This window comes from Python bivittatus, unplaced genomic scaffold, assembly GCF_059951505.1.
Source record: "Python bivittatus isolate LINGU-HERP-01145 unplaced genomic scaffold, Pbiv_v1 ctg000970_np1212, whole genome shotgun sequence".
In the NCBI taxonomy this organism is placed as follows: Eukaryota; Metazoa; Chordata; class Lepidosauria; order Squamata; family Pythonidae; genus Python; species Python bivittatus.
Genome location: NW_028277121.1, coordinates 1,085,113 through 1,097,048, shown reverse-complemented (window position 1 = coordinate 1,097,048; position 11,936 = coordinate 1,085,113).

Here is an 11,936-nt window from a genome sequence, read left to right as displayed (position 1 = left end):
AGACCTTTGCACTCCATTTTTCATAATATTTTCAGAATATTCTTCTTTCCAAATGGAAGTGTCGTCCAGACTTGACGTAAAACTCATTACTGTAACCCAAAACAAATAGGACTGTAAGTTTTCTCTCCGGGTCAACATCCCTAATCCTTTTCTGGGCACTGCAATGGCCAAAGCAAGGCTACTCAGTGTTTCTCAAACTTGGCAGCTTCAAGACATGGGGACCTCAACTCCCAGAATTCCCCATGGCTGGCTGGGGAATTCTGGGAATTGAAATCCCCATGTCTTGAAGCTGCCAAGTTTGAGAAACAGTGATTTAAAGATCCATATCCCCCGGGGTGCCATTTCAGAGGACTCTTCATATAGAATTACATCTAAGAAGCCCAATTTTCTTCCATCATTACAGAATATTAGGGGCCTCCTCGCCTCTCCTTTGTTGGAAGCTTGGAGTTAATGTTGTGTCATAAACATGGAAGTGGGAAGCTGAGGAGGCATAAAAGCAACTCGGGAAGGAAAGCAGGCACATTCACAGGGGGAGTCAAAAATGTCAAGATGGCAGCCATAACCTCTTGATCAAATATTTGGGGTTTGCCGCATATCCTCAAATCTGGTTGGAAGCAGTAAGAACCTCACCGAAGCTCTGATATTCCATGTTGCGTAATGTGTGGTATTCACACTCCCCTCTTGATTTCGGTGATCGCTGTATGAGCGGAACAAAAATCAGAAAATGGAGCGTGAGAGCCACACCGAAATATATTAATTTGAGGGAAGAAGTGAACTTTTCACCCCACACCTGGCTCCTACCTATTCAGAGAAGAGGGTGCTTGACTAATTCCGCATGGCCCTTGCTGTCACCTGTGCATTTGTACCTCGAGGTAAATTCCACCAAACAAGTTGGGGCATATTGGTTGGCAAACATACTACATAAGATCTGAAAGCACACTCCTTTGGATTTTGCACTGTGTATTTAAGGGATGGGAAATGATCTGCTTCAAGAGCGCGTCTGCGCTGGCAGAACTTCAAGACCTGACGTTTAATTATTTTCTCTTTCACCAAATCAAATCTTCATCACAGCCATGAGGACGTTTCCTTCAACAAGTCCCACTAATCTTTGGGTTGGTCCCTTGCTAGTTCTTGTTCTGTGCTTCACCTTATTTAATCCTCAGGAAAGCACGGCACCCATGGAAGTTGGGAAGTGATGTCATGTGCAGCATGATGGAATCACCCAAATGATGCAAATGATGTAATTTGCAAGCATCTGGAGATAAGGCAAGTGGCGTCTTTTACAGCATGATGTAATTGCCCAAAATAATGCAAATGTTATCATTCATAATGGTATAATTTGCATCAGTTGCACAATTACATCATGAGATCCACGAGGTCATCATGGCTTCTCCTGGATGCCCATGCGTGGAAGGGCTGTTGACGATCTCGGTTTCTGTGGTGGTGCAGGCTGTCCGTTTTGACCAGCATTGGCTGCTGTGCTGCTGGTTGTGCTGGCAACCTCACAGGAGACTCTGAAATCTGTAAAACACTATGGTAGACACCATTATGAGCCAGTGGGGTACCATTTCTACCCATGATGCCAAGGTTTCAGAAGCGAATAACTGCACACAAAATGGGGCTGAAGCAAACTCTTCTGAAGAATAGATGGAACAGAATTAGGTAACTTGCCTGGCCATTAATCTTGCATTTGGTAATGTACTGTTTTACTTACCTGAGTTAATTACTGCAGTATCTAAGGGTAACCGAATCGTGAGCTCTTGTACTAAGTCGGGGAACGGCACTGAGTGCAATGTTCTTACTGGTGTACACACCACTCCTTCCAAGAGGGAACTTAGAGATTGGAGCCAGAATTGGGGCCACTGAGAAACAAAAGCAGCTGCCCAAAAAACATCCGGCAGCAAGTTGATGAAAAAGAATCTCAGAGGTAGGACAGGAATATTGACTCTCCGTATATAATTAAAAATGGCCAGGATCTGGAGAGATTCAATCTATACCTAAGAGAACCAAGTCCCTTTAATCAGCATAAAAACTGAATGAAGAGGTGTGCGCAGAGTACGGTCACTCTCAGTCAAGGAAGAAAAGCCAAAATCAAGTCCATTTCCATATTGGTTAAACAGCCAGTTACAGCTATGTTCAAAAACAATTACTTTTAAAGTAACTGAGATATTTAACTTGTTTTGACTGTACTTATAAGCAGGTTATAGATGGAAAGCCCCTGAGACTCCATGATATGGTGTTATAGGGAAACATCTACTTCTGACTTTTTGTCAATCACTCCAAGAAAAAACCATGGAGTTATAGCGCTGGGGAAAAGTAGAGAAGTGAGAGCTATGTATAATACCTTGAGCTCTTGAAAGACAGGTGGGATATAAACCTAATAAATAGATAAAATAGAACAGAGGACATATGGCTACTTTTCAGCCAATTCCTCTTCAACAATCCAAAGGGAACAGACATGTATGGAGGAATTGCTGATTGGGGCAATGAGACCCTTTGGAAAAAGTTGATCCACTTCTTGAAATGATATTCCTATTACGTTATTATTTATTAAATTTATTAAATTATATTATTTTATTTATTTATTTTATTACATTATTTAATATTATTATTAAATTAGGTGCTGCCCAGCACCTAGGATCTGGTTCTTTTTGACAATTCCTGGGGATTAGCCATGTTGATCTGCTGCAGCAAAAACAACCAAGAATTGTGTGGCACTTTAAAGATGACAAATTTGTTAACTTTTAATTGAGAAACTTACAATCTTGGATGGTAAGAAAAAAATCTTTTTCTTAAAAGTAGAATTTAACCCCAAGCAATGAAACTGTATCTGGACCATTTCCCTTCACGTAGCAAATGATTACGAATATGAAGGGTTCTAATCTAGATTTTGCTTTGGCGTGAATTTCCTCATATCTAGGAGGATACTTTGGTGATAAAATGTAGGTTGTACAGATAAAACGTTTTGCAAAATATTCTGAAGCAGGTTGTCTCCCTACCTCACTGATACATTTTGCACCCTCTGAAAGCATAAGAATCTTGCTGGGTTAGATCCAGATTTGGTTATCCCGTTCCCCAGGTGCCACAGCCGAATAGGACCACAGTTCCTCCTCTTAAATTTCTCTTCCAGCTGCTGGAATAGTTTTGAATAGGAAGGCAATGTAACACTTTCACGACTGATAGCCATTGATGGACATCCTGAGATCAGCTGTCGAAGAGCCCATTTGGTTCTTTAGCAATGAATCTCATCAGTTAAATATTTGTTACGTGAAGAAATACTATAAGTCATGCATTTACATGAATGATGGATAAACCCAGGTTCTAGTATTATATGAGAGAAGAAAACAAAGGACATCTTCATTATCACCACATCAAGTGCAATTCTATAATGTTCTGTTGGTCCCTCCCTTTATTTCTTTGTTTCCCCAAATCCTAAAGTCCCAGATGCTTTATTCAGTAATAGGATATTTTTGCTGTCTCTTTCTTCTTCTCTTCTAGCTTTATCGTATAACATCCCTTTTTCAGATGTGCCAGTGAGAAAAATACTTCAATTATGTAGAATGGCACTGGATTGCTGGCACTTTTTCTCAACCCTTCTGCTACCCATAGTGTGGAACTGATCTACTGCACGTGCGATGTATTTTTTCATGGAACAGTCCATTATAAGCCCAAGATCTATTTCCTACTTAGTCTAAAGTTAAGATGCTTATCCTAGATCTTTTATCCGCTTCAACCCTTATGTTCTAGGATTCTAGAATTCTACGATTACCATTTTTATGTATCATGCCTTAGTATGTGGCAGCTCCTGATCAATCTTTGCTCTAAACAGGATTGGGCCTGATAAACATAGAGATGAAAGACCACTGGGGAATTCTAGGACCATCGGCTGGATTGGGAAATTGAAAAAATATCCCGGAAGATGCCAAGAGCAAATCACTACTGTACATTGCCAATAAAATTACACGGATGTGTCCTTGAAGTCACCGAGAACTAAACTTGCAGATGACCTTATCTTCTTTTAATTATGTGTCATATCAAGTTTATTTTCTCTAAACTACATTTATTGTTTTGTTGCTCATTTAGCAGTTTGGACAGATCAAATTCTTTTCCATTGGATAGGCCTGAATGATTTAATGTCATCTGAAGACTTAGGTATTTTATGGCCCATCCAGATATTTAGTGTTCCCAAGGGATTTCCTACTTTAATCAAGCCTAGCCATTAACTTTGCTCTTAAGGCCTTCTCACAGACATTTTCCAGCAGAGCTTCATTAAATCAAGGTTCAGTCCCCCCAAGACTATGGTTATATATCAGCGTTCAGGAATTTCTCAGTGTTTTCTGTAGAGCTCCCAGATTAGATTCTGGCCAAGGTGAAATGTACTTAGCTTTTGTTATGGTTTCCCCTGACTCGGAGCGCTCGGAGGCTGAGGGCCCTGATCCTGCTGACTGTCAGCCTCAGATGCTGGTGCGCAATCAGCCCCCCCAGCCAGCCATCAGCAGGGGCGGGTACAGGTCAAGTCAGGTTAAGTCAGGCGAAGAGGGTCCCCATCCCAGCCAACCGCGCAGCCCAAGGATACATCAGGAACTCAGGGACAAAGGGATGAACATCCTTAACTGAGCCCCATCTGTGGCAGGGCTATATCAGAGCAGCTACCAGCAGCCAGTCTCTGGTTGGAAACGACCATGGCAACCTGGGGTCCGTGCTCCTGCATCCTTGATTCCATCCTGCATCGTGGACCTGGACCCAGACCAACTGCCTAATCTCCTTGGTGACTGGACTTCAGGATAGTTGTGGACTATGCATATGTCTCTGACCCATGTTCCATTTTGGACTGAGCTCTCTCTAATCACCCGGCTCTTAGGCAGATTTGCTGAACATCTGTCCTATCCCCTCGTCTAAGTCATTCATAACAATGATGAAGAACACTGGGCCGGGTACAGAATCCTGAGATACCTCACTGTTGTTAATAGACTTTTAAAAATACGAGAACTCCTGTCTTTAGAAGTTTCTTGTTTTTGACTAATATTAGAAAACATCCCACTGTCTTCATGTGCTTTGTCTTCTAGAACATTTACCATTCTCACAGGTCTCTGCCTGAATCCTTCTGCAAAGTGGGAAAAAGGGATCTCCATCTACTAGGAAGGCAATAGTGTTAAAATATATAAAGTATATATACTCAGGTTGAAGCCCATCCATGGATAAGCCAACACTCAAACTTTTAACCAGATTTTACCTTGAAACTTTTGTATGTTTTAATATCCACATTTGGCTAATCTGTGGGTGGCACATTTTCCTGGTATTTTGGTTAAAAATGCAAGGGTCTGCTTATCTGCGAATGGGCTTATCCATGAGGATATACAGGCACTTTTAAAAAGTATTACCGTATATACTCATGGATAAGCCCATCCATGGATAAGCCAAACGCTATTTTGGGGGTGTATTTTGCCACCTGAAATTCTTGGCTTATACACAAGTATATATGGTACTTTCCAAACCATATCCTGTTCCCATCAGAAAATAGACACAGAACACAGATATATTTTAGGCCTGTGCAAATAGTTTGGAGGGGGCTTCGCTCTTAAGCAAAGATCCTCTCTGGATCTGCTTGTCCGTAGAAGTAGTTGTGGCCACTCCAAGCCCTCGCAAGCAGTTCTAGCATGATTCCCCTTTCTGTAACACACACACTCCTCCATAATTCAGCCTTGAGGGGGGGAAAAGGACAATTTTTGTGGCTGCCTCTCATCTCTGTGTCTGGAAGTCCAGAAAGCTGCTAGGTTCAGATCACACAAGCAACCGTGAGCCTCCAATGAATACGATCTAAAAAGCATAGTCGAAGAGCTGTCCCTTAGCCACATTTTTAGCCAAGGTCCAAGTTTGTAGAACATGCTGCTTTTAAAAATAACCTAGTTTACCATACTGCGAAATCCTCTTAAGGAAGAATTCTTCTCTTTCATGGGCAAGAGAGAAAGTCCCTTGAGAAAAGTTGATTGAAAGGCAGCGTCTTTCTTTTTTAAGCCTTGTCTGGCCCAAGAATGCGTAAGATCCCCAAATTGCTTTGTGGGGTGACATGGCTAAACTCTAATGCCAAAAACGGAAAGCAAGGAGGAATGTGTCTGCTGTATTTTTTTCCCCACCATCACTTCTCTTATTCAGGATTTTTACTCATTGTGCCTGCAAAACATTTTTGAAAACTTGAAATTCTATTATTTTTGTACAGTTCTCTGAGCTTGGCTGTTTTCTTGCAGACGTTTCATTACCTGACTAGGTAACATCTTCAGCGCAATTATTTTCTATTAAACTTAGTTATTAGCCTATTTTTTTTCTCTTCCTTTTTCCTCCCCCAATAACAAAATGAATGTATAGACCAACATCTCAGGACTATACAGGACTCTGTATGGAATTAACTACCAAATTCTCCTATTTTAAATACTTGCATATATTTATAACGATCAGAATACGCCATACTACTTATACCGTTCTGCCTTAAATTCACCTTAAGGACAGACCTTGGGAATGGAACTCGTTCTTAAACCGGGGATTGCCTGTAACCCTGGAATGTGAAGATGATGGTCACGTGCCAGATCCAGAGCAAGCAGAAACCTCAGTGGACTCAGCTTCAGGTTACAGTGCAGTACTATGTATGTTTACTCACATTTAAACCTCACTGAAGTCAATGCAGTTTGTTTGCAATAAATACCCTGCAATTCCTTTGCTTACAGTATTAGTCACTATCCTAGAGGGGAGTCTCCTGATTTTCTAATCAATATCTTCATGTTTTTATAAGCAATTTATTACTGCCACCTGCTGGAAAATTGGTGTACAGGCCTATATTTCTTTTTTCCGTTTGTAAATTTTGCTGCATATTAGAACACGTGATAATCCCGAACTTGGCTTCTGAATAAATTGCTGTCCTCCAGGGATTATGCCTGGATAGTGACTTTTCAGGGAATGAACCTTTGGCTACCTTGACTGTCTTTAAAGAGTCCAGAAAACCAGTATGGTGGATCATGGGCACATTACACCGGGGGCCACATACAGTATTTGGGGGCCACATACAGTATTTTAAGGAAAAGCAGTTTAGGAAGATCAGAAGGCACCTCTTCTTTTTTGTCAAATAAGAATATTCTCAATTCTCAAATAAGAGCACGGGAAAAAATATTAGACAAGGACAAGGAAGGGATGAAGGTCTCATCCCCAACCGATTTACCACTCCAAATAATTTCTGCTGAAACTGCTTTTCTGTAACGTGTTAAACTTCTCGTGTTATGCTCTACGAAATACATTTCCTGTCAATTTTTTAAATGCCAGAGAGAGAGAGGCCGAGACAGAGAGAAAGAAGAAGGAAGAGGAGGAGGAAGAAGAGGAGGAAAGGAAGGAAGGAACAAATGAAAAACGAATAAGTGCAGGCTGAAAAAGAGGCCACACTATTCAGTCAAAGAATTGAAATCTGTAATAAGGAATGCCACCTTTTTATTTATGGTGGAGTTCCTACAGCAGTGTTGCTCAAGCTTAGCAACTTTAAGATGGGTGGACTTCAACTCCCAGAATTCCCCAGCCAGCATGGCTGGCTGGGGAGTTCTGGGAGTTGAAGTCCACCCATCTTAAAGTTGCTAAGCTGGAGCAACACTGTCCTACAGATGGTGACCGCATCCATGCGAGTGAAGCCCCACCCTTTTTTGCATGGGAGGGGTTTGAACACATGGTTGTGGTCTCCATCTTGACTTTTTTGACTCCCTGCCTGTGGACACCCCAGGCTTCTATGTCTTTAAGGTCGCCAGGGTAGGTATTTCCCAGTGGGTCGCACCACAGCAAGAGAGAAGGAAGTCAATAGAGATACGATCCAAACAGAAAGGGAAAAATCCTAAATCACAACCTAGTCGTTCCGAGAGAGGCTCGTCCCTGGAAAAGCTCTTAAAATATCTTTATCCTTCAGGAGCACGAAAGAAATCGCATGCTCCTATCCTAGGCTGCTAGGATAAAGAAGCAGAAAAAAATACTCTTTCTTGATGATAGGAATGGTGTCTCAATGCTGTTCGGGCATTTCATTTGGTCCAAGAGGTTCAGGGGAGTCAAAAAAGTCAAGATGGCAGCTGTTACTTGCCATCAAAGCCCCCACCTCCTTTTGACATGCATCGGCCCCATAAAAAGGGGCAGGGCTTTAATGGCATGCTCATGAGGACCATCTTGATTTTTTTGACCGCCCCCCCTTCACAGATCCCCTTGTGTTGCTCCTATTTCATTATCCTGAATTCACCGGGACTTGGTCCTAGGTACGTAGGAGCTGCGATCCATTTAAAATCCTTTCCCAACCTCTACCTTGCTTTTTTAAAATTTTTCAGCAAAGATCACATTGTGCCTTTTCCTACTTCAGCCTGCAAAACCGTGTTCCCATTTGGCTGGCTGGGGAATTCTGGGAGTTGAAGTCCACAGATCTTAAAGTGGCCAACGTTGAGAAACACTGCAATAGAGCAAACCAGGTCCTCTGACCCAAACTCTGCTCACAGGGTGGGCAATAAAAAAAAGTCAAGATTGTTTGATGTGTAGAAAAGGGGTGGGGCTTCAGCCCTGGGGTGTGGCTGCCATCTTGACTTTTTTGACTTTTTCAGCAGACCCTGCGGAGGAAGGAAAGAAAGGCCCTGGGAAGCCTTTTGAGACGTCCCATGGAAATGGATGCAGGGCATTTCATTAGGCTATTTTTTCAGGCCTCGATCTCCAGAAGTTGATCTTGTGTTCACAAACCGGGGCCTTGTGAGAGCTGGACATTAAAAGGTTGATGATAAGATAAAATAAAATAAAATAAAATAAAGGAATATGATCAGCTTGATCCTCGTGAATGTAGGCCAAGCTAAAGGCATACGTGTATAGGGAATAAAACAGTTGTATGCAAAGCTGCCTTTGCTGAAATTTCCTCTTGCACAGTGATTAATTGATTCAAGAGCCCCGTTCTCGTTTGCACCTGGCTGACCTCACCAGAAAAATTAGCAGAAAAGCAGAAAATCACAGAAAAAAGAGGGTGCTTTTCTTTTCCTTTAAGGTTCCATTTTCTCCCCAAATTTGTTCCATTTTTTTTTTCCTGAGCAACTGCATCTTTGGCCCAAAAAGAACATTACCTTCTTTTGACCCTGCAAAAATTTATAACGCAGGGCCTCTTCTCCTCTCATCCTAATTAATGGTTTGCTTTGGAAAAATGAAGAGGGGAGAGTTTTAGCTTTGCTTGTTTGATTTTTTTTTTTTCGGCGGCATTCACATGTGTAGTTCATTGGATTAGTGCACAGTGCGAGTCTCTTTCTCTGCACACACATGCACACCATCTCTCTCTCTCTCTCTCTCTCTGTCTTGTTCTCTCTCTTTCCCCCCTTCTCTATAATTTATCCAGCCTTTCCATCAGGGGCTCAAATTGGTATACAAAGCTCTCCCTCCTCCAGTTTTTTCCCCACAACAACCCTGTGAGGTAGGTCACTGCTGAGGCTGCCTCAACGTGAGTGAGCTTCTGTGGATGAGGGGTATTCCCAGGCTCTCCAGCATTGCCAGGTCAAGAAAGAGCCATGGCAGGGATATCAAGCGTGTTTCCAGAATTAACCAATCAGCACTCTGCGCAGCCAGATGGGGGAGGAAGTGATGTCATAATTGCCAGCAGGATCAGCCGCTTACACAGCCACTTCCTCCCGCTAATAGCAGCCTTGCCAGCTGCTTCCAAGTTAGTTAGTGTAGCAAGTAAGTAAGATATTTCATCAAAAGAATGTAAGAATGCTGACCCAGCAGGATCGCCATTTGATGTACGCTTCCTGTGGAGACTCAGCGCCTGTGAAAAAGAAAGATTATTATATGAATTATCATTCATCACTAAGGATTTGACAGTTTTTCTCTCTCCCTTCAAAAAAGAGAAGGGGAAAAAAAGCCAGCACCCTAAATAACTTCCCTAAAGCCAACAGTTTGCACAAAAAGGCATTGTTAGTGCACTGGGAGAGAAAGAGAACGACGGTCTTTTTTTCCTTCAGTATTGCATATGTTTGGAAAAGATTGAAATTTAGATTAAGCCTCGAGCTGGGCTCCAGCCGTCTGGGAAGGGCATGATATAAAACAGAGCCTTCTGCTCCTGGTCCACCATCGTGTCTCTGGATGTGTGTTCAGAATTGATCTCTGGAATTAACTCTTTGTATGATGTATACATGTGAATGGGTGTCTTTACTGTTTTAGAATGACGTGGTCTGTGTTAACTGATTTCAACTAATGAAGGTTAGAAAATATAGTAGAATAGAGAGTTGTAACTATTACACTTTATTTCAGAATGTTTGTACGGTTCCGATCATGGAGAAAATCTATATGGTCACTAAGAGTCGACAACGACTTGATGGAGCCTAATCAATCGATATGCTCCCCTTAATTTAAGAAAAATAACACATTTTTTCCCCTTAAAACGTGATTCTACAAATGCGTTATCATTCAGGGTGTTACCAAATACGTATTCCAGTCCCCTCGCCAAGTGAAATGAATCTTCCAGCCTAATCAGTGAGATAGTCACCGGGTACCTTCCATCACATTCGGTCCCGTCTTTCTGTTGCTGCAAATTCCACCCTCCTCAAAAACACACAACACACACAAACACGGAAACTTCCATATGTAGCATGTAGGCATGGCACTACAGAAGCAGCTGTCTTTTTCTCCAGTAGTTTGGGCGGGATGATCTGGCCCTCCTTTGGAAGGAACACCTGACTTGACCTACCTCCCAGCTCTTGGTCTCCTGTCTGTCCAACGGCAGGGAGGCAAAACTGGATAAAGGGTTCAAAATATAGGATTGCTACGGTAGCAACACCAACATAGCGGGGAAAGGGGATGAATACAATTTACTGTTACTTTGTGGGGCTGGGGGAGGATTTGCTTTCAGCGTGAAACTGAGGGATGTAGGGTCACTGGCCAAGAGCTGATTGGCGGGGCATCTTCTCTGACCTATTGGCCATGAAAGATAACACCATCAACCTCCATCACAGAACTGACTGTAGCATTCTGGGAAGCAAACAAGTCCTTTCTTCCTTTGGATGAAGAGATTTGGGCCTCCATGTTGGGTTACCTGGTGTGGGTCTTGTCAGGGAAATCCCATATTTGAAGTTGAACGTGGATTAGGCTGAGGTCATGATCCTTGAGCATTTATATCCTCTTGTTTATCCATCTCTTTCACCCAGGAACGGTAGGTAGTTCCTGGTCTGTAGCTCGGGATCTGGTGGTTCTGAGTGATGTCCACCTGATGCTTAGACTATTTTCGAAAGCTACAATCAGAGCACGCCATCTGGGGATGACGCACTAAATCTCTCCATTCCTGACTCTTGAGACAGCTAAGTTGCTGGTTCATGTTCTGTTGGTATATTTTACGACCACAGCGATAGAGATGCTACAAGAGTGGATGGACTCCTATTCTCCATCAAGGATGCAACGGTCTGAGGTGAACAACATTTTACTACCGATTGGAGCGCTGTTTAGATACTGTATTTCAACTCTGTATCTAGTTTGTATTTTAACATTTCCTTTTTTCTTAAGTGTGAAGAATTTAACTGAACAGCAAGCACAAGCATTGAAGACCAGTTTTGTTTAGTGAGTAAGAGGTGTGTGTTTTGTGGACTTTCTCCTTTTCTTATTTTTATCCAGAATTTAAAAATGAAAAGGTGATCACCGTTCTTGAGCGTAAGCATTACGAAGACTGCTTTAACTGTAAAAGAGTTAGGCAAGAATTCAGCAGGAGACGTGACACTATTTGTCATGGATTAAACAGAGACTCAGGTTCCTTATTACACTACAAATAGAGTTAATCACATCATCTTTACAAGCGTATCTGTGGCACACCCATTACTGGCTTATGAGCAATTTCTGGAAGGTAACCTCTGTTGTTCGTTTCTCAGCCTCTGGCAACCAGAAGGACTCAGGTGGAATCAGAGGTGCTGTTT